Consider the following 24,228-nt stretch of genomic DNA (forward strand, 5'->3'; position numbering starts at 1 on the left):
ATATATATATATATATATATATATATATATATATATATATATATATATATATATATATATATATATATATATATATATATATTCGAACCTTTTGGTTTTGTGAAAAAGTTGTTTTTTTGGGACATATATATATATATATATATATATATATATATATATATATATATATATATATATATATCAGGGTGTCCCAAAAAAACAACTTTTTCACAAAACCAAAAGGTTCGAAACATATCCTGGTTATATATCGTAAAAAAAAGAAAAAATCAAAATCTTAGGTCCCCAAGCCTTCAGAAAGTATTAGGTGTAGGTTTCCATTTTTTTTCAAAATGTTTCATATTTTAATAAATATAAAAAAACCGAAGAAGAAAACAGTTTGTTTCGCTTCAAAATATTTATATTTTTATTTTAAATAAATTTACATCTAATCAAAAATAATTTATACTAAGGAGTTATGCTGTTCAAATCGCTCTTTTTCATCCTTCTATCCGCTTTTTTTCTATTCTCTTTGACAACTACCATGATGTTTTGTCTCTGACTTTCAATATGTCTGTCTGCTAGAAAATCTTGCGCAAGACAAATATTTCTTTCAGGACAGTAATTTGTGCACTGAATATTTGAAACAAAATCTTTAAAAACTTAAAGCTGGGATGGAGATCGACAAATTTTCCATCAGAAATCCAAAACGATATATCTTGTATATTAAGATCAAGTATGAAAAAAATATACCAGCTGCTTTTCACAACAAACTCGTGCAAATGAGTGTTCCTGTTAATGATTATATCCACTCTAATCTCTGGTTTCTTTATTTCAAAATATGAAATATCTTCAGGATACTGATAGTTAATAAGTTTCTGCATCATTAAGAATTTCTCTTCATTAGTTACGCCTGGATCTGCAAGTGATACAATAACAACATCTTCAGCCAAGTACCACATGTCTAAGAAGAGAATTTTTGAGACTTTGCTTTTAGATCATTAGATGGTGCCTGGATGGTATAGATGACTTCAGAAAGCAAGGAATATAAAATATTGCTACCAAAGGTGCAAATTTGTTGACATCTATCTCCTCCACTGACATAAACTTAAATTTTTTACGAGTTAGTTGAAGCATCAATAAATATATCCCATTTGCCATAAATCTAGCCTCATGGCATGCAGGGGGTTGATGGTGGTAAAAATTTGGTACTTCGTTACCTAAATAGAAAGAGCAAGTTCAAATAATCTTATAAAGTCTGTTCTTATCTTGGGAAAAAATTTCAAGTTAATGGCGTTTCCTAAGTATTCTTTAGCCTCTTGCGCAATCTGGTACAAGTAAGAATTGTTTTTGAAAATATTGAAATTAAGTCTGTCTAATGAGTTAATGTCTTCATTGCATATCTGAAAATTTTCAGGCCAATGCTTTTTAAAATTGGAAAACATTTTTTTTTTGGTGCCTTAGTCTTTCCTGTTAGTGCTTGCACTAAATGACTGATGCGTCTCTTATATATGTGTCGACAACATAAAAGCCACATAATGTGCTTTCCGACAACAGACCTACTTATAAGTTCAACTCCTCCATTATGTGCACCAGTGTTTGAAGCAGTTGTCTCTGTACAAACAGCAAAGATGTTATTTTCAATTTCAAAATCTTCTAGTACCTTTTTTATTGCTTTTGCTTGGTCTTTGTCTTTAGATGAATTTGCCTGCAACACTCCTAGCAGAACATCACAACCATTATTGTCCTCAGGGGTTGTCACGCTTACTGCAATTCTTTCCATTTTAACAGTAACATTATTTTTAAGATCCCATTCATTGCACAGTTTACTATCAAAGTGAAGCAAGAGTTTCTCACCGATCAAAACATTTTTATAACTATTTCTAATTTCTTCACCTTTGCTTTTGATGGTATGAAATCTTTTTCTGTAGGTTCCTGATTTTGACAAAACAATATTTTCCAAATCATGTCCTGCATACTTCAGAATTGAAGAAAGAATTGCTGTATGACCCCTCACACTATGATGAAATCTTGCATCGACTTCACTTATAGCTTTTATTAATCCATCCCCTGATATTGAGAGGTGCAGCTCATCAGATCCTTTTTTTTTTTTATTAATGGTACAGGGGACTTTTAATCTTCTTCACTAGAGACATCAAAAAATGAATCATTAGATGAATTTGACTCAAAATATACTGATTCTGTGTCAAAACCAGAGACAAAGTCATTTTCAAATAAATTTTTATCCTCTATGAACATTTCAAGTTTTTTATCTAACTCATTTCTACATTCAATTCTCTTCTGATAAATCATGTCAATATCCTCAGTTAAAGCCATTTTTCTAGTAGACTTTTGGTCAATTAGGAATTCAATGTCCTCGTTAATGGCATCAGGAGTTTGATTGCGGTCTGTTTTTGATTTTCATAAAAATATTTTTGCAGCCTATGTCAAAAAGTTCATTTGAAGTTTTTTTTATGGTTGGTTTCGAGAATAGAAAGAGTTTCTTTTGAAGAAAAGTTCAATCTAATATAGAAAAAAGTAAAAACAAACAACAAAGACATAACTGACACATTTATAACCTTAAAAGTTGCTAAAATTTAAATATATATTTATTGTAAACAAAATGACAAATTCTTACATTTTGAGAACAATTTGCTTTCCTCATTTTTAGTTGAGCTTTTCAATCTTATCTGTAATGGTCCAACTTTTTATCAAGAAGTCATTTTGAAATCCTGCTCAGGACCAGATATTTACTACTTCTTTGACAAAACAAACTTTAATACTTGTCTCACATTTTGCATCAGGGAGTTGACTTATTAGTTGATACCCTCCTTTCTGCATGGAGCAACTAATATTTGATTTTGTTGACTTATATCTTAATTGCTTTGAGGAAATAATATAGCAATATCTTCTTAAAATGTTACCATTTGTAGGTAACTGGTATTTGGGAAGCTCTAAAATTGGTCTGTTCAAAAGATACAATGGTCTTCTTAGGTTTTCTACCACGTTTTTAAATTTTTTTTCCACATCACCAAATTTTCTTTTTTTTCTGCATCGTTTATTATTTATTTCCATGCTAATACTTATATATCTAAAAAACAAAAACTTTATTACTATATTGCTTTTAATATGTTTTATCTATTTTATATGGTATTAAAATACTTGCTTATTAATAGATTCAAAATAAATAAATGAGAAAGAGGTAGAAATGAATCATTTAGGTGAAAAACCGTATAAAAAATCCAAAAATGCCTGTTTTTCAGTTTTTACACCTAACACTTTTAAAGGTCTACAGGGTGCGGAAGCGATTCGCGAACTTTTTAGAACATTTTTCAAAATGACTTTTTAAAGTATTAAAAATTATTTCGATGGTATATTAATAGGAGAAAAGTTGAAGATAAATACTTTTCCCACCTTAACATTCAATTAAGTCTCCTTTTTTTTTGATCACTGCATCAAGCCTAGGACGGAAAGACTGGCAGGTGCTTATTATATAGTCCCTTGACATTGAGTTCCAAGCACGGGTAATAAATGACTTTAGTGACTTAAGACTTGAGTGGGTCTTTTTGCAAGCCTTACTCTCAACTACGCTCCACACACTATAGTCAAGGGGATTCAGGTCAGGGCTGGATGGCCAAAAGTGTTTGGGCCAGAAATTAGTCATATTGTCCTGAAGATATTGTTGAGTTTTTCTGGACCCATGACAAGATGCATTGTCCTGTTGAAAGGTGTAATTGTTTTCTGGGAATGTCTTCTTCAGTCAGGCACCACATAGCGTTTTAGTAAGCGAATATACACATCAGAGGTAACTTTTTCTTCCTCTTTGATGTAGATTGGTGGGGATTTCTCTCCATTAGAAGCGATGATTCCTAGCATCATGATGGACTGAGGGTGCTTAGTGTGACACACAGGTGGTGCTTTGTCACTCTTCTGTAAAATGAATCTGTCATTACGCCTATTTATCACACAGTCAACACTAAAAAGTTTTTCATCTGAGAAAACTTTAACTATTGACGAAGCATGGCTTTTTAGCTGGTTCAGAAGCTTCTTTGATCGTTCCAAGCGTAAAGTTTTTAGTCTTTCTGTTAAAAGTTGACATGAAGGTCGGGCCACACTGACTTTTCCAAGTGTTTTTAGAGTTCTTCTGACTGTCCTTTCATCAATATTGAACAATTTTGCTGTCTTTCTGATGGATACGGTAGGATTCTTTTCAACATGCTTATTAAGCTTTTCTGTGAACTTTTTATCAACTTTTTTATTCACTTGAAATGGCATTTTGGCTCTTTCAGCACTGCTACGTTTTTTCACTTTGTAAAATGTAGTTTTAGATACTCCAGAAACACGAATCACTTCACGTCCAGACAAACCCGCGTGAATCAAATTTAAAACTTCGGTTCTTTTGGCTTTCATTGTAAAACTTTTAACTAAAATGTTTTCTATTCACAATTTTATTAAAATCTAAGACGGTCATTGACCATTAATCAACAAAAAAAAATTGCGGAAGTATTTTATTTACATCACAAAACCTAGCCAAAAATTAGTTCGCGAGTCGCTGCCGCACCCTGTACAAACCATTAAATTTGGTAAAATTGCTTATTTTTATGCATATAACCAGGATATATTTCGAACCCCGAATTTTTTTTTGGGACACCCTAATATATATATATATATATATATATATATATATATATATATATATATATATATATATATATATATATATAACCATGAGCGAGACTAGGTTTTTTCAAACCGAGACGAGACCGAGGCGAGAAGTTAGTACTTCTCGTGAGACCGAGAACGAGACGAGACGAGAAATTTAACAATTTTTGAAAGCAAGTTTATTAAAATTAAAGTAAAAAAAAAAAAAATGTAAACATGGGTTTTGACAAATAGAGACAAATGACATTTGTCAAATGTAAACAACTTTTTCAAATATTAATCAAATATTAAACTTTTCCAACAAGACAATCTTTTCTCTGATTAAGATGATTTGTTCTACTTTTTCTGGGTGTAAGTTGTGTCTGGATGATCGGATGACATTTCCACCTGAGCTAAAAACTCTCTCTGATTTAGTTGAACTTGCTGGAATAGCTAAAATTTGTCTAGCTAATGAAGAGAGTTCTGGCAATGTATTTGAATGCAATTTCTACCAATCAAAAATCGGAAAGTCTTTTTTGGCATCAGGGAGATATTCATATTGGCACATTTCGCTCAAAATAAGATTCAGTTCAGATGTTGGCTCTTGTGTTTCAAGTCTGACGTTTAACTTGCGCTTCAGTTTTGAATTAAGGGACAAATCTGCTGAAAGGACTCTGTCAACAGGTTGGCACTCAACATTATCCTTAACCTGTGAGGCTAACCATTCTTTTGTTGTTTGAAATTTTTTGAAGAGTTTTAAGTGAAGTCCCTGTAAAGCAGGATTTAAGTAGTTTGCTGCAGCACTCAATAAGTTTCCAGTGTGACAAAGAGGAAATCTTTTCTCAATGCAGCTTTTCAATTTTTTTGCATACAAGACACCGTAGCCATTTTTTCCATCCGTCTTAATAAATTGATCAATTTTGTCATGGATTAAATGAAGAGAATCGGCGACAGTGTTAATTGTTGGAATAGACTCAGCCGACCACGTTTCTGTAGCTTCTTTAAGTGGTGGCAAATTTTCTAATGTTCCCTCGATTGATTTCCACTGTGATGCACTGATGGTCTTTGAAGAAAAAATATCTTCATTTGCATATAAGCTGATAATTGCACTCTTTAGATGTAGGACAGAAGCCATGCAATCCAGTTCACTATTCCATCTTGTGTCAACAGATTGGCGTAACTGTCTAAAATTGATTCCTTGAGCGTCTGATTCTGATTCAAGCAACTCAGCTGCAACTGTTGACTGGTAAGTTAAAGAAGCCAAATCTTTGCATGTTTGCAACGCATCATTCATTCCAGCAGTTATTCCAAATGAGTCTCGAACTGCACATTGCAAAATATGATTGTTGCACAAGTATTGGTCAAGGCGCTTTGACAATTTGACTGCAAGTTTCATGTTTCTTGCCTGGTCGTTAACGCAGTACATTGTCAAATCAGCAGGCAAATTTAGTTCTTCTAAGAAAGAATCCAGCTTTCCTTCAATTAAGATATCTGTGTGTCTGCCTGGGAACTGTTGGACATGGGGTGTCCAGTGATGTAGTCTCCAATTTTCGTCAATAGCATGAAAAGTCCAAGAGATGTAGCTGTCCTGAGCTCTAGAAGTCCAAAGGTCAGAAGTAAATGCAGCACTTTTGAGATTTGGCGTAATCTCCGTTATTATGCTCTTCATTCCAGCTTAAACTTCTCTTGACCGAATTGAAAGCTTTCTTTAATATGTTGTTCTGTGATGAAGGCTCAGTTTAGGGTTTGCAATGTCAAACAATTTCTTGAAACCTCTTCCTTCGACTGCTGAAAAGGATGCCAGATCAGTGCAAAAGTAATCCAGCATTGCAGAGTCAAACTGTTTTTGAATGGAACTGTCTTTTTCATATTTGGACTTTGTTTCAAGCATTTCGACCATGGTTCGTTGTTTCTTCTTAGGAGGAGGAAGAAGAGAGTCGTCAGTTTTTTCAGAATACTCAACGTAATCTTGGCTGTTTTTTTTCGAGGTGATGATGAAGTCCGCTTGTGTTTCCATCTTTAGTTTTCAAAGACTTTTTGCACGCCTTGCATTCAGCACCGTCATTTATTTTTTGAAAATATCTCCAGATTTTGTTTTTTCTTGGTGACATTTTTGATCGTTGAAATGAGGTAAGAATATTTCTTTTCAATATGAACAATATGTGTCAAGTTCAATTCCACTGGTAAACTAATGAAATTAAGTCCAAGTAAACTCCAAATAAATAAAGAAATTCCGAAATTCCAAAAAAGCTCAAAATAAACAAAGAAATTCCAAAAAAACTCCAAATAAACAAAGAAATTATAATTGAAAGAGCGCACAGAACAGGGTCAATTAAGTCAGGAAAAGAGCGATCAATTGTTTTAAGACTTAAATTTCAACGATAAAAAGTTAATTCTGCAAAACTCAAAAAAACTACGCGGAACAGGTGTGTTTGTTAACGAAGACTTTGCAAAGGAAACAAGAGAAAAGCGTAAAAAAACTCTGGGATGAAGTGATTAAATTGAGAAAAGAAGGTAAATACGCAATTCTCAAGTTCGATTCTATTTTTTGTAGAGATCATAAAAAGTAATTTATTTTTTTTTAATATACAGTGTTAAGAAAGTTCTTCTAATTTACAACACAATCAAAATGTCTGAAACAAATGATTTTAAATCGTTTAGTTGTAATTTTTCAGAAATGAGACACTTCGCATCTGATGAAAAATTTGATCCAGATATTAATTATTTCAATGACATTATTACGGATTGTTCTTATTACTATCCTCAAAAACAAATTAGATTTTTAATTAGATTTATTAAAATCACGGAGTCAAAATATTAATTAATTAAAAAAACAAATTATTAAGCATTTTCTAAATTATAATAATTTTTAATTTGGAAAATAATATAATACTTAAGTCTCTTTCTACTTCTCGCGAGAATTTTCTATTTCTCGTTTCTCACGAGAAGTCCCATTTCTCACGAGAAACGAGAACGAGACGAGATCTCGCTCATGGTTATATATATATATATATATATATATATATATATATATATATATATATATATATATATATATATATATATATATATATATATATATATATATATATATATATACAGTGGTGGCCAAAAGTCTTGGAACAACATATTTTATGTTCTGAAATCAATATATTTGTGTGAAAAACAATTTATTAGTACATTTTTTTATTTTTTTCAATAAAATAAGTGTTTAAAACAATTTCAAAGATGATAGGTACATGCACATACATGATTAAAGTTCAATATTTAATGGAAGCATAGTTATTGTCAATTACCATTTGGATACGTTTTGGCATGCTGTTAACAAGTTTTGTACAATAGTCTGGTGTAATTTCATGGCTCCACACTGATTTGATTGCTTCAACTAAATCATTATAGGATCAAGGCTTTTTGGCAGCAACTTTGACTTTCATAATATGCCAACAATTTTCAATAACATTAAGATCTGGTGATGACCCAGGCCAATTTCTAAGGGTTTGAATTCCTTCATCAGCAAACCACTTCTTTACAATTTTGGCTGTGTGGCATGGTGCACCATCCTGTCGGAAATAAGTGCAGTTCAAGATCTGCATGAAAGGTGGCAACTTCTCCTTCATAACATCCAAATAGACTTTGCTGTTTATTGTGGTATTCTTGGGCATTATCCATAATGGCCCACGTCCTTTGGCAGAAATAGCACCCCAAACCATGCAATACACAGGAGCCTTGACACTGCTAACTGTATATTTTGGCATATATCAACAGTTTTTTGGTCTTCTTACAAAGTTGTTTGTAACATTAAATTGTTTAATACATGTTTCATCAGAAAAAAGAACTTTAGACCAATTTTCTCCAGTCCAATTTTTGTAGCGCTGACAAAATGTTTTTCGATCTTTTAGGTTTTTTAATGATAAAAAACGTTTTTTTGCTGGCTTGCATGCCTTCATTTTGAAATCAACCAAAAGCCTTCTTCTAACTGTTCGGTCACTTACTTTTTTCTCAATAAAAATTTCTTTTGAAATCTCATGAGCAGATAGCCGTGGATTTGCATGGCTGATCCGGCCAATAAGTTTGTCAGTTCTTGAGGTGGTTGCTCTGGGCCTGCCTGATCTCATCTTTGAAGTAAAATTTAATTGGGGCTCTTCTTTATGCCTTTTTAAAGTTCTACTTACAGTTGATAATGAACAACCAAGCTTTTGAGATATTTCTCTTTGAACTAAACCTTGTTCATATAATGCAGCAATAATTCCTCTTTTTTTAGGTGAAAGTTCTTGCATAATATAGCTGATAAATTTTTATACTAAAAATAATAAACGATAACAGTAAAATAAATAAAAAAATAAATAAGTTCTAAGTATTTTTTTAAACAACATTCTCTTTAAAAATATACCTCAAACCTTCAAAATTTATACTTTAGATCAAAAATAAATTTTTTTGGTCGTTAAATGTTTTGTTCCAAGACTTTTGGCCACCACTGTATATATATTGTTGAAAGTTAACAAAAATGCCTTTTATAGCAATTTTAACTACATGGCAGTACAATACTGAATGCAGTATAATATTTACACCATTACCATTGTAATACACATTTGCTAATAATAAATTTAAAAAGCTATAATAGTTAACGATGATGCAAATTTAGTGCTTTGGCTGCTGCTTCAGACTACTTAGAAATAATAAAAAGATCATTTAAATCAATGCTAAAAACATCTGGAAGATCTCTGAAGAAGAAAAATTGACCTGGACCATGAGGGTGAAGAAAGTTCATGGTTACTTTTCTTTTTTCTGGATTGTTCTCCAACACACAACCTATCCACCAATCTTCATCATACTCTATAACCATGTAACCAGTAATTGAACTGAAGTTGAGCTGGCTAACATTCTGTGACTTAATTTTTTCAATTCTAGACACAGAACTGGAACTATAATCTTTTACTTGAAGTTCATTCGTGGAAAATGGTTTAAAGCAATGAAGTTTTTGAGTAGCAGGAATCGTTTTAGCATTCAAAAATCTTTCCTTCAATATTGAGAATTCGATCTGCCAATCATTTGCAGTGAGGTATTCAAAGGAAATTTTATGGATACTTTCTTTGGCAAACGTATATAATTGATAAGGGGTCATTATTTGGTCATGGTATGGACGTTGTAAGCTTGCTTTTGCCGCTTCACGTTAAACAGTTCCTCCATTTCCATCACAAGGGCCCTTACCATGATTTGTGGCAAACAAATGCCATTCGGCTGGAATACCAAAGTCCTCTTTGTGATATCACAGATTTACCAAATTCTTGCAGTTTTTGTATTGTGCTGCACAACCATCACTAAATTATGACTTTTTTAATTCCTCAAATTTCACTTTTAAAAAATTAATTAGTTTACGCTGAAAAAGATGAACTGCAATTGTGTCATGAGTAATACACTCAAAAGCAGCACATTACTTCCATGACGTAAATTTCCTTCCTATTTATAATAAAAAACAAAAGCATGTAAAGTTGCTTGACTATTTGTCCAATGATATCCCTGTGCTGCATTTTGTATGATATATGTAGAATTTTCTAAAAAATCACCAATAACCAGAAAGTCTCCATCGCATAAATTGTTTTTCCTCCAGTCTAAATATTTTGCCTGCTCTTGGGCAATTTCAACACTCGCCTAGAGGACATACTGGCAAAAAAGGGTTGCATTGGATTTTAGCCAAAGCATGTTTGTAGTTCTTAATAGGAGTTTCTAGTTCATCTTCTAGTTGTAAATCATCCATATGTGATCCGACTATTATGAGCTTAACATTTTAATGAATGGTACATACACACAAAGTAAGTACCACTTGCTCCTGCGAAGTTTACAGAGCTCTTTTGGAGATAGCTCTGTAAACTTCGAAAACTCGATTCTGATATTTGGATACTTTTGTGAAAGTAATTGATAAACTTCCTTCAAATTACTTAAAACTAATTTTTTCTGAATGTTTTCTTTCCCCATATTCCATATCAGATAGAAAATCTTTTTTTCCAGGCATTACACGGCTAACAGCGTCAGAATAATAAAACTCTTTTACCAAATCTCTAACATTTACAGGTTGTGATTTCCCTTTTTTTTAGAATAGGGGTTGATAAAACACCTTTGGTTATTAAAATTTCTTTTGCTTGAGATTCAAGTTGATGCGAACAATTGAATTCTCTCATCACTTTTCGATTACTCCATTGAACAACAAATATTGTCAAAATCATGATCTTTTCACTCTTACTTTGTGTTGATTTATACTTTTCCTGGAGCACTTTAACAATTTCATCAGCAGATGTGTTGGAAACTTTTTTTTTAGTGGCTTCGTATTCATCACCCTCTGAAGTATCAATGGCAATAGCATCTATATTAGGTGATAAAAGGTCTAACTTCCTTTTTACGAGTTTTTTAAGCTTTTTCTTTTTCTTCAGAATAAAATTTTCAAGAGTTCGTAACTTGCGTTTATCCAAGGGTGACTCACCCAATTAAAAATTGAAATTTCTTCTTCCTGGCACTGATAATTTTCAACTCCCTTGTCACTACAAAAATCTTGAGATCTGGAACTGCCTTGAGAATCTGACTCTGTATAACAGTTTGCAGAATTTTCATCATCACATAATCCTATTTCGGAAGGTAAACCAGTAATCCTCTTTCGGCAAGTATCACATAATTTTGCTCCAGCCATAAGTTTTGAGGGATACATAGCTACCTGCGGACTAGTAACTACCCATAAGGTTTTATATTGTTTTTTCTCATGGTGTTGGAAAGGATCATAACAATAGTGTTGTCTCTTCTTTAACTATTTTACTTGCGTTTGAAATGCCATTTTTAATCTAAATTTATTTTGAAAGTTGCTAAAAATTTCTTCCTTAGATGTCTTTTGACGACTACAGGTATAATGCTCTTAAAAAGACAGTGCCTTTAAAAAGAAAAAAAAATTAAATTGCCTATAACTTACCTTGAAAAGCATTAAACAAAAGTTGGGAAATTCAAAAATATAAACAGATCAAATAACTTTCAGAAAAAAGTCAAGTTATAGTGCAGAAATTTAAAATTTAAAACATTTTGTTCCAGAAGATTGTTTTTAAAAAAATTTGAGAACATAAAATGACTAATATTTAACAAAAAACGAAAAAATTTAATTTAAGTCCGTAAACAAGAGTCTAAAAAGAGGCTATGAATAGGGCCCTTATAAGAATAGTAATTGTTTTTCACTTGTTTAATAGGAATATATAGTTTTGTTTGCTTAAAAAGCACTGCTAAAATGTTAATATTTTTGTCTTTTTAAGGGCACAATACATTTTTAACTTTTTTTCCAATTTTTTATACTTCTGAAGGAGAAAAGTCTCAAAAACAACAAACAAAACACTTTAATTTATAACGAATAATAAAAAAGATTCTCAATAATGAAATCTATTGGATTCCGAATCTTTAGTACTGTCTTCTTTATCATTAGACTTTCTAAATAAATTCTCTGCAGCGCACAGTGATCCAGATTAAATTAAAGGTGGCAAAAGTTACCAAACTATTAAATACATGTACATTAAACATAAACTATACATCAAAATAGGGGTTTTTGGGGTCAAGAAATTCAAATTAGGAACTTAAAATTATTTTCACATGCATCAATTATCCATATCACGCACATGTACGCGTTAAAACGCGCGTTAGTGGACTTAAAAATTTGTAAATTCTAATTTTAGTAAACAAATTTAGCTTCCTTGACCCAAAATATAACATTATTTTATCAATACACAAACGTTCGCGTACGCGTTAAACGCGTTTGAATGCGTTACAAAACGCGTTATGAGTGTTTAACACACACACTAAAAAAAAACATTTTATAATACAAGAATAAACAAATTAGAATATTAAAATCTTTTCACAACTTAAATTACAAACAAGTCCAGTACGTCTGGAGGCAAAGTTCTTCCTTGATAACTCCTGTGTTTTACAATGAAATGCTTACGATATTTGGATCTGTTCTAATCAAAAGGTAGTGCATCTGATCTTTCATAGTGTTAATTCTTGATACTTTTTCTGTGTGGTGCAACCTTGCATTTCGGATTTGCTTGTTTAGGCTTTCCTAAGCTTCCTCAGAGTATTGAGCAATCGGCAAACCAAATTGCTTTGAAACGGAGCAACCATGTATCAGAATTTTGTGAATATTGGGTGGCATTATATACCAACCATATTTATTAACAGTAATTTTAGCTGTATCAGTACAGTAAAGTTCAAATTAATCAGTATCAATATGGTACCCACATGACATTGTAATAAAGACAATGTGCATTCTTTTTATAACTTCTATATTAACCCCTATTATTTTAGAGAAAATCTCAGAGTTCTCAAATCCCCTTCTTGAAGTGTTTCCATCATTGCTATTACCAAAACCTACTTTGTGCTGGTCAACAATAAGACTCAACTTTTGTCTGAACTTTGATTTAATTAAATTCTTCCTTAAATTTACAGAAAGCTTCTCTTTTTCAGTTCTTGCATGAAACTTCTGGTTTTCCATTTTATAACTCAAATGTAAGATGAACTCAAAGCATTTTATTTAACAGTGCAAATTTGACATACCCAGTTTAAGGGTTTTCTCATTTACTGGCTTTTTTTAACTAAATCTATATCATTCATCTCTTTGGGCTTAGAACCACACGCATTACAAGACTGAGTTGACTTTGTCAATGAATTTATTACTTTCCCATTAAACATGGTCATAATAATTTTAAAAGTAAGCTTAATAGTTATTACTGTACCAACGATATTCGAATTTGTTGAGAAGGGTTTTACTGACTAATTTGAGTCTAGATTGAAAATAAGATCAGTTTCTTCTTCTTTACACAATGCTGACATCTTGTTTTTGCATTGCAGGTGAAGAGGTCTACAAAAGTGGCAGCTAGAACATTTAGAATTTTTCCAAAAATCAATGTTTTCAATTTTAAACAGGAGAGGTACAATTGCTGTGCTAAACAGGCTATCTTCTTGCAACAATTCTTCAGTAAACTTATGGCTATCAAATTTTTGCGTGTAAATACTTTGGCTTGAAGCTCCATCAAGCCCAATTTTCACATATAAAATTCCATTCATCTCAACTTTATTACTTTCACTTAAATCAATTATATTTATAATCCTAGTAACTGTATGATTTACCATACTTTTTAATTAGCATTTTGCTGACGTTTCAGTAAATTGAACACCATCAGGACCACAATTCAGCTTTTCTTCTCCAAGCTTATTAATTCTAGGATATGTTTTTACATGGTGAGAAAGGGCTGAGTTTCTCAACATTTGGTATTGTAAATCACTTAACCCTATATTGCATGATTTATCCGAGATATGATTTAAAAAATTAAAAAACCTATAAAAACGTTCATTTAGATCCAAGAAAACTAAGAGTTATCAAAAAAAAGTTTGTACCTCATGAATTAGGTTTTTTGGGCTTTGTTGCTTTAAGGCAACAATATGCAGTGATGATAATAATTTAAAACAATTACACTGTCAAAGAATAATGTATCAAAAGAAGTTATTATCATAAACTAGCCACAAACTTATTCAAGAATTCAAAAATACAATAAATTACATAATAATTGTGTTTAAAAATTTAACTTCCTCAACCTGGATCGAATCTGGTATAACTCTAGTATGGCAAATAAAAGTTAAAATAACAAAAACTCTTTTTTTTTTTTGCTTCTTTATTATATTCAACAATCAAGTTTAATCAAAAACAATTTAAACTGAAGTTAGTTTTCACAGATTACTCGTGAAACTTTCAAAAACAATTGGAATTTGATGTAAAGCATAAATGAACTTTACACTTCTCACAAAAAACCTTTGTTATTCCAGTGCAGCCTGGGTATTTACAACGACCTTTTTTATCTATGAAAGAAGGAAAATGACCAATATTATCTTTTCTAGTGGATGGCTCAGGTATGTTTGCAGCAGGACCTCTTCTCTTTTTTGCTCTATGAAGATGGTCAACAGAAATGGATGGTCGTCCTCGCCTATTTAAAACCTTATTAGACTGGACTAAGCAATTTGCAATTTTTAGTTTAAATATGCGTAGTTGAAGAATATTTTTCTTTAAAGCTTGTACCCTTTTCATGTCTCTACAATAGAGTACCCATGCTTGCACTACAATCAAGTCAAGAAAATGCCAAATGAGTTTGTGATACCACTTTTTGGATCGAATATGGATTTTGTAAAGACTCAGCATGCCATCAAGGAGATCTACTCCACCCATATATTTGTTGTACGTAGTAACAATAGATGGTCGTTTGACTTGAACAAATCTCTTGGATTTTCTATCCCAGCAATTAACAATGGTTATTGGATTCACCCCCTCATAGGTTGTTAGCAATGCAACACCCCTGTTATCGAACCATTTGATAACACGAAGTTCAACATTATCAACTGTAGTAACCCTGATGGCAGTTGAACCTCTGCCTTCTTTTTTTAATTCACCATCAGTGGGCAGGTTGACATTTGGGAGTCTGTTTGTACGCACTGTTCCTGTGCATGCTATGCCTTGATTGTAAAGTGTTTTCACCAGTTCCAATCCAGTGTACCAATTGTCAAAGAATAGCTTGTGCCATTTATGCCTTGGTACATTTACTAACAAGTGCATCACAATATTTCCAGATGCTTTCAAATCAGGCTGTCCTTTACAAACATCAATTGAACCTGAATGTATCTCAAAATTATGAACAAGTCCATCAACACCAGCCAAGATATAAAACTTAAAGCCCCACTTTTTAGGTTTTTGAGGATTGTACTGTTTCAAAGAAGATCTTCCTTTGAAAGGAACAATTTGTTCATCAATACACATAATTTCTTCGTGTTTCAGGCTCATAAAAGATTCCTTCAGCATGTTGATGATCGGACGTACCTTGTAAAGCTTGTCAGTACAGTTTTCTGGACGCTGAATGTCGTCATTGCAATGAAGAAACGACTTTATTTTTTCAAATCGGTTTAAAGTCATCACTGAGGCAACTTTTTCAAAATACAACTCATTGCTCCAGTACATACGTGTTGATGGGAGCTTTGCAATACTCATTAAATACAAAATGCCAATAAATTGCTCTAGTTCATTTTTGTCCAAATGTAAATTCTTCTCTATATTTTTTTGTAAGGCATATTTATTAGACTCATCAACAATATTTTGAAGAAGTTCATCAGTTAGAAATCATCTTACATATGACATCGGATCATCTGAGATTATATTACCATCATCTTCTTCATTGTTACTGTTTTGAAATGGAAGATTTATTTGCTCAGCATCATCAGCTTTTTTTATCTTCCAAATAAGATTTCGTTTTTTTTTCTGCTGTTGGCGTACTGGTGGTGGTGGTTACAGTAGCGGATGTGTTTTATCTAATGGTAACTGTGGTGCTTGTTGTTGTTCATTACAATCAGAAACATCACTATCTGATTCTGAATTAGCATATTCTGATTCTGACTCTGATATAATGAAGTCTTCATCAGATTCACACGATAGATCACTGACATCAGACAACTGAGGTTGGTCTACAGGGAAAACAGTTTCTCTAAATGGAATTTTTAACTTCTTTGAAGATCCATAGAAATTTTTAGGATTCATCTGCAACAATAAATAAGCAATCTAAAAATATTCTTATCTTTCTATAAAGGAGATTGCATTGAATAATAAATTTATTTTAACAGTGCTTCAAAGGTTAAGAAGCAAAACAAATAATCTTAAAACGTATATTTATATACATATATATATATATATATATATATATATATATATATATATATATATATATATATATATATATATATATATATATATATATATATATATAACGTGCGTGTAATTGATTCGTAGAATTTATAAAACAAGAATTTATAAAACAATTTATAAAACAATGTACCCAAATGATACTAAAACATAAAAACGACAATTAAAAGCATTAGTCACCTGTATATCATATAACACAGTTTCTATTTTTAGAAATTATTTATTCTAAACATATTTGCATGTTAACATTATTCTACGCATCAATTACACGCACGTTATATTCAATTCATATTGTTGCTTTAAAGACACAAACACAAAAGTAATTATTTCTTACTTATAATTCAACCAATTATTTCAAAACAACTTAATGTAATGATGTAGATATCAAACCATACGATTCAGAATTTTTAACTTGAGCTTATATTCTTTTTTGGTTGTAAAAATTCAAATTTTAAAAGGGAAATAAAAAATTCGCAACTTCTTCCTTTACCACAATCAAAACACTGGCATACTTGATGAAAACATTAAAAATAGCTGACTTATCACTTTACAAAACCCTAAAAAACATCTTTTGAAATAACTATAGCAAATCAACAATTGTTGCTCTCGATTTACAGTATGCAATAGATATATATATGGTTTGTTAACTTAAAGACACAATATGCAATATAGGGTTAAATCAGTTTGCGTTTTCAGAGCAAGAGCCTCCTCCAGTTTCATAGTTGATTGAGTCAAGGAATCAATACTTTTTCTCATCTGAGCTACATCAACACATTTAGAAGTTCTTTTCAATATATAAGCTGAATCTTTTTCTTCTGCTGCTTTAGCACTCTTTGATGCAGCAAGGGTTAGAGCTACATGATGTTCATTAGCTAAATCTGCTATCTTTGTTCTTTTACTTCTTTCACAAAGATCTCCCCATTCCTTAATTGGTCTTCCTGGTCTAGGATGAGAAGACACATCGTAATCAATGAGATTTTTTCCTAGCCAATTATTTTCATACTTTAAAAACTTTAAATAGTTTCTATAATATTTTTTAAGCTTATTTTTCACTTTCGAAATAAAAATCTGTACAAATCTATTTAGCTGGTGAGCTAAATAGATTTGTACAGATTTTTTTTTTATCTTTAGTAATTATTTCGGAAGTTTGATATCGATAAGGAGTTCAGGAAGTGCTTCGTTATTTGCTTTAAACTCGCGAGTCTTAAAAACAGATCCAATCTTTTCACTTCCCTTTTAAAGCTTAATTTCTTTATCACCGAGTATTTTTATAAGACGAAAGAAGATTCTTTAATTTTCAAAATAAAATGTATATACAAGTTTGTGTATTATCACCCATACGTCCGAAAACTGTTTTTAAATTAAAAAGGGAAGGGGTGGGTGTTGAATTTGACAAAACTATGCATGAATCTATTTGAAATACCTCCTAAAGGAGCTGGAGGTTGCAGCAAATACTTCATGGTTTATTTGGCTGTAGTTTAGTAGTTCTATTGCACAAAAATTGAACGTGGAACAATGCGGAACTTTTTTTCGGGTGGCACTTATGGTTAAAATTGTGCATTAAAATTTTTATTTTCAAAAGAAAAATTTTAAAAAAAACTTGTTTTTTAAATCTAAAAAAAAAAAAGCAAATAAACTTTTAATATCCAAGCATTCAGTACTTTATCAAAAAAGATAACAAAGTTTTGTAAGGAGGTGGAAAATAAGGTTTCTTACAAGATAAAGATACCTTAAATTTTCATATTTTAATGTGATAAATTTAACTTTTTACACACATATTCCTTTAAAATTATACATTAATAATACCTATGGAATTATTTGAAGTTTATTTTAGATTAAAAAGTAGTTTACTTTAACATTTTAAGTCTAAAAACGATTAAGCTTTCACTTTTTTTTTTTCTTACTTTTTACCGTTTTTAGATTAATCTGGGTCACTGTGCAGCGGTTCATTTTTTTGATAAACATTTAGGTAAAATCATAATTGGTCTTTTACCATCTATAATGCACTTTGATTTACCACATACTGATTTCATAACAATTCGATACATGGAACATTGTTTTAGCTTTGTAGCTTTGCAAATGCTATTGCCTGAAATACATCTTTCTTTGCATCTATAGAGCAACTCAGTTTCTTCACTCTTTTTTTGTTCTCTGTCTTCTTTCTCTTGCACTTTCTTTTCTTTTGAGTTGTTAATAGATTCTACGAGTTTTAGCACACCTTGACCTTCCATGGAGTCATAGACTTCCATGGAGTCATAGACTTGTTATTTTTTGGTTTGTCAATAGATCTGGTATTTCATTAAGATTGATGCTTTTTTCATGAAAGTCTGCAATCATGGTCTGCAATGACAAACATTTTTCTTTCCAGTTTGAAGCTTTCTCTTACAATACATATGGCTATCTTTTCGTTTCATAGATATAGAAGAACTTATTTTGCTATTTAGAATTGTTGAAATATCAGTAACGTTAGGCGAAGCAGCTTCCTCGGCTAACATAGAAGCTTGGTGGATTTTATCACTTTGCATAAATGCAACATATAAACTTTCATTAGTAATACCAACCTTCTTACCAGCTTTTTGTATCAATTCTGCCGTAGCCCAATTGTCCCACATACTTGCTAGAGTTAACATAAAAGTTTCTTTATTAATTCTTTGATGTTGGTTGAACAGATTTTCTTTCGCATTAGCATAGTGTTTATGAAGTGCCTTGTTAATTTGATCAAGTAGTTGTGTTACCCCAGTAGTGTCTGGAGGTGATATTTAAAAATGTATTTCTTTTTCTCTAAGAAATCAAAGTAAGGTATAATGGAAGCGAGAACTGTGACCATCGCTCAGTACAACAACAGGGCGAAGTATTTTTTTTGCAACCAAGTGTCTGTCAAATAATTTACAAAATGCAAGTAAGGATTTGTGATCTTGTGATCCATTCTCTGTTGTCGAAACTGATAACTTTGGAATATTTTGAACAGCACTCAGCGGAGCCATCTGACTAGTAATTCCTTGAGTACCAAATATTACATGGCAGATGCATTTTTCACCTAAATAATCAAATATTTTTAAAAAATGTGTCTGCAGTTTTAAGTAATAAAAAACATTTGTTGTCTTATAGTCAGAGACGCACTGAGGGTGGGGGAATTTTATTTTGGTAGTAAGCAGTTTTTACAGCGTACATACTCAACAAATAGTATCTTCTGCTTCAGCTGTTAGAATCATTAGATTTTTTTCTCATTTCCTGTAAGAACTAGATTATCTAATTGCTTACTAATCACATTTTTGCTTTTTGTTAGTGGAAAATGCCCTGTTGATATTGCAGCATACCCTCGCTTTCCATTAATTTTGCACTACTCTACAGCTTGGTTTATCTGTTTGTATCTTTCATTTATTATCTATGATAATAAACATCTTAAACTATTAAAACAATTACTCTACAAGCACTGTAATGTTAAAATGCAGCACGTAAATAATGGATTTTTAAGTTTTTTTTTTCAATTTGCACTAAAATAAGTAGCTGATAATCGTAAGATATAAGAATTGCTACAATGTCAAAATAAATTTTAAGATAAAAAGAGAAGAAAATAATATAAAAATACTGAAATTATTTAAGAAAATGATGTTCTTGATGTTTTATAAGAAATGAAGTATTTGGGTCAAAATACATGAATTTTTCAATTATTTTGAAAAATAATAAAGTAGTTCCAGATTTCCTTATATCATAAGATACATATATCTAGCAGATAATACAATACAAAATATCTCCACGATTGAGATAATCATTAAGGAGATATCAACAAAAATAAGATTTTCTTTTTAAGGGCACCCAGCCAAAAATAGACAATTTTTAAGTACAAATAAAATAGTAAAAGTAAAATTGAATAATGTGTTTAACCTCCAGGAAGAAATTGTAGGATTCCAGACAAAATAAAAACATAAAAATTTTGAAAAAAATACTGCTACCAAATTTTTAAAAGCATATTTACATTTGTTTTCTTTTTAAGGGCACTATAACTGTACTGTATGCAGCACCACTTCATTAATGTTTCCTTTTTCTCATTATAGCAACCAGTTGATGCTTTTTCAAACAAAATGTGTTATGGTACTCAGTTAAAGGTGCGTTTTATAAATCTGCCATCCCAAAATAAGTTAAGCCACCCCATCTACCCCCACCTATCTACGCCAGCGTTTTTTTTTAGTTAAATTTTTTGTTAATTTTTTGTTTTAATGGTTGTGAAAAATCATATAAAATACCCACTGTGTTTTTTTTTTTTTCTTTAGTTTGTAATTTTAATTTCCGTTTTATTTTGTTTGTTTATTCGATTTTACTTCATCTAATAGATTAAATGAATTAAATTTGAACAAAGAAAATCCTCTTGGTAAATCAACGACATTTGTCATTATTACATTATAACATACTACCTAGTTTTTTTGTTTACTCTCTTAAAGTTCTATTTGTTTCATAGCATCTTAAAAATGAACTGTCAAGCAACAATTAAGTATATGATTACAATATTCAAATATTATGATCGTTTTCTTTAATGTTCCTTGACAATTTTTTAGTCGAAATATTTGAATAAAAAATTTTATTCAAATATTTTGACTAAATCAACTTTTAGTCGACTTTAAAATGTCGGTTTTGGTCGACTTTGAAAAATACATTAATTAATTTAGTCGACAGTCGAATAATTTCAAGGTTGCAACAACACTAGAAAGCACTGATTACAAAAAAATCATTTCCTAACCAAGAAACTTGGAGTATCTTCTTATAGCACTACTTGACTTATTTTTAAAAGCACCAAGTGATAAATTATAAAACTACCGGTAGCTAATACGTGGGCTTTTGAAACAGTTGAAAACAAATAAGATGTGAGTTGATAAGTTTTGATAATACATTCATAGTGATGATAAAATACGGTTTAATCACATAGAATTTTAAACTCGTTTCATCTTCGCCACTTACATAAAATTTATAGCGCGTTTAAATTTAATCAGTTTACGTTAATAACTGTTTAAATAAAACAATATAAGCAAATTTTTTCATCGTTGTTTTGCAAGAGAATGGATTAAAAATGAAAAATTGAAATGAGATTTTTAAGTTGAAGTAAAAATTTTCTTGCATATAAGGAAAAGAAAATAAAAGTTATTATGCTGGACTTAAGTCTAAACAACTATTCATTCACTAAGTTTTATTTTTCTTTACTATTTATCTTAATTACTATTTATCTCAATGTAAGGCTTTTCTACTCTTTTGAATAAAAAAAAACTCTCGTAAAGTTTATTTTAAAATCTACAGTAAATTAAGTTTAAAAGTTTAACTTGTTTGCATTTTATCACTTGGTTAAAATGCAACCAAGTTAAACTTTTCAAGCACAGGATAGCGGAAATTTGTTACACCCCTTAACAAAATACTTTCATTACTAACATAGTTAATTGCTAAGCTTAAAGATTGGGAAAGTTATGAAGTTTTTTTGCAAAAATAGAAAAAAAAAGGATTTTGTTTCTCCCCATATTGGACTTATTTAAAATTAAAAAGATGAAGAGGGTTATATACAAACATTTTTCTTTTTCAAGATCATCGAGAAATTTAAAGTTATGTGCGATATCTTTCATAATTAATTCTTGTCCGAATTTGCGAAATTGAAAACTTATTAATAAGACTTACGTTGGCTAAAACAGATTCTCGATCTCGATAGCGACCCTTGTAAGTAGATAAAGCATAAGTAGATAAACAATAAATAATCCACTTATATATTTAGGGGCCGCCCAAATTTGGCAATTCTTCAACGTATGGGTGTAGTTATCTAATACTATTTTCAGCTTTAAGTAGGGGAGTATGTAAATACGCATTTGATTAGACAGAGCATCAACGGAAAAAAGTTCCATCATATTAGATTTAATATTTGGCAAAGCTACCGATCCATTTTTAAATTCAAATTGTTTCGAAACACTGATCTCATCTTTAGATCATTTCTTTTTTGGAGTAGATAAAGTGTGGGCTGGATATAAATGCTCTCTGAATTTTGCCACCAACTACTACCAGTCAGATAGTTGTAAATGTTTATCAGATGCTTTTCAACAGCTGGCAAGCACGTTACTTTTTCTGTTTCTGAAGTTTCTAAAACAAAATCTAGGTCAGAGTCAATGGCATCACTTGAGGCACTAACTTCACTAGAATCATGCTCTGTTTATTGCTTATGATCTAAATGACTAATTTCTCAAATTGGTAGGAAACTTATAGGGTGTCTGTAACTGTTCTTAACCTGTTTTTGTAAATTTACAATTTTTTTTATCTGGTGATTTTAAATCCTTTCTAGACCTCTTTTTTAGTACCAAGCCGAAGCTTTTTTTAAAAGGTTTTTCAACATAAGTTGGAGCTAGAAAATTGTCAAAAATGATTTGCTTTTTTCATTAAAGAATAATATTCCCTTTCTTGCTTCATTAAATGTTTTTTTCCTCGTAAGTGCTCGCTAAGATTTTCTGTTACACTGTGATAATCTGGAATGGGAATCTTGTGGTAAAGCGAATTTTGCCACTTTATAGGCTCATTTCCTTTTTCAGCAGCTACTTTTTGTCGTAAACCAAACTGTCCCAAAGCAGTCTAAGAGCTTTCCTTTGTCCAGAGATGATTTTTTCTGAGATGCATTGGCAAATTAATGACACAGGAAAGCGTTTTCTTTCACGATAACTTTGTTGAAAAATAAATTATTAATACTTATGTAAAAAGATTGCCATGGTTTTTCTTTAAATGGTTTTTAATATTGTTTATACAAATCTTACAGAATACCAAAACATTATTTATCAGATAGCAAACATACAAATCTCAGAGCATTTAATTAAATGCTCCTTGCAGAAAAGAATACAACGAAGTTCACCTCAACTTTTTTGAAAAAGATTGTGTTTCTTATCAGCTAACATTTCTAAAAAAAGAAAATATTTTAATCATAGAGAAAATTTTTGAATTTAGAATTTAGTTTCAAAAAGTTTTTCAGAACTTATTTAGTGAACCAGCAACATTTTCTTTAAAAGTGTTTTTTTTTCTCTGCAACTTGATTGCCAACTTTTTTGTCAATTGCACCATCGAACTTGAACCACGACCATCTCCTAGCTGAGCATGATGAAATGCTTTGTCTTCTGGATTTTGTATTAAAGCCTCGGACTCAGCATGTACATGTCAAATGTGGTCATCAACAAGTGAGTTTTATTCCAAAAATCTGAAACTGTTTCAATGGTAATGCGTGCGCTCTCACATACAGTTTTGTGATAGATCTTTAACTGGTGAAAAAAATGCTGTAGAATCTGCTTTCTTGATAGAAGCCTTGCCTCAAGAATGGAATCATTGGTAAACCCAACTAGATAAATCTCTGTATCAGATCTAGTTGAAGGCTTTGAACATGTCATTCTGCACATAATGATAAATATTGTAAACAAAATCGAGATGGGCAACTGGTAAAAGTTCTATGGTAATGAAAATCAAAGTTTGGCTAACTTTCTTGGTTAACTAGATTTAGAATTGGTTCTAGCTTGTTAGGTTAAATTTTCTTTCAATGTAATATATATTTTTTAAATATTTAGCACTTATAGCTAAAAACAAAAAGATTTATTATTGATTAGGTTGCAATAAGTAGTACTAACCCGCTCATGAGAATACAATTGTATTTCTACTGCAAGGTTGTGAAAAATACTTTTTGTTTATAAAATGTCATTGATTGTCTGTTTAGCAAAATAAAATGGTAGATTTCTGTGAAATTTGCAATGGATTCTTGGATATACTAGTAAGTTTTAAGTAAGTATGTAAACAAATGAACATTTAAATTTTATTTAAGAATAACAAAATACTGGAAAGTGAAATGCTAGCTACAGTCA

At 31.0% G+C, this 24,228-nt stretch overlaps 1 pseudogene across 1 annotated transcript in view; it reads right to left on the reverse strand.

Annotated features, from left to right (window-relative positions):
• Nucleotides 1–9,280: 9,280 nt before the first annotated feature.
• LOC149894815 (uncharacterized) overlaps nt 9,281–24,228 on the reverse strand; it is a 39,417-nt pseudogene continuing 24,469 nt past the window's right edge. The window contains exon 4 of the transcript XR_016450144.1: nt 9,281–9,436. The product of XR_016450144.1 is annotated as an uncharacterized LOC149894815 (transcript). The remainder of the gene's footprint in view (nt 9,437–24,228) is intronic.

This window comes from Hydra viridissima, unplaced genomic scaffold (assembly GCF_058129835.1).
Source record: "Hydra viridissima isolate aposymbiotic clone 2 unplaced genomic scaffold, HvirCarnegie_v1 scaffold_1, whole genome shotgun sequence".
NCBI lineage: Eukaryota > Metazoa > Cnidaria > Hydrozoa > Anthoathecata > Hydridae > Hydra > Hydra viridissima.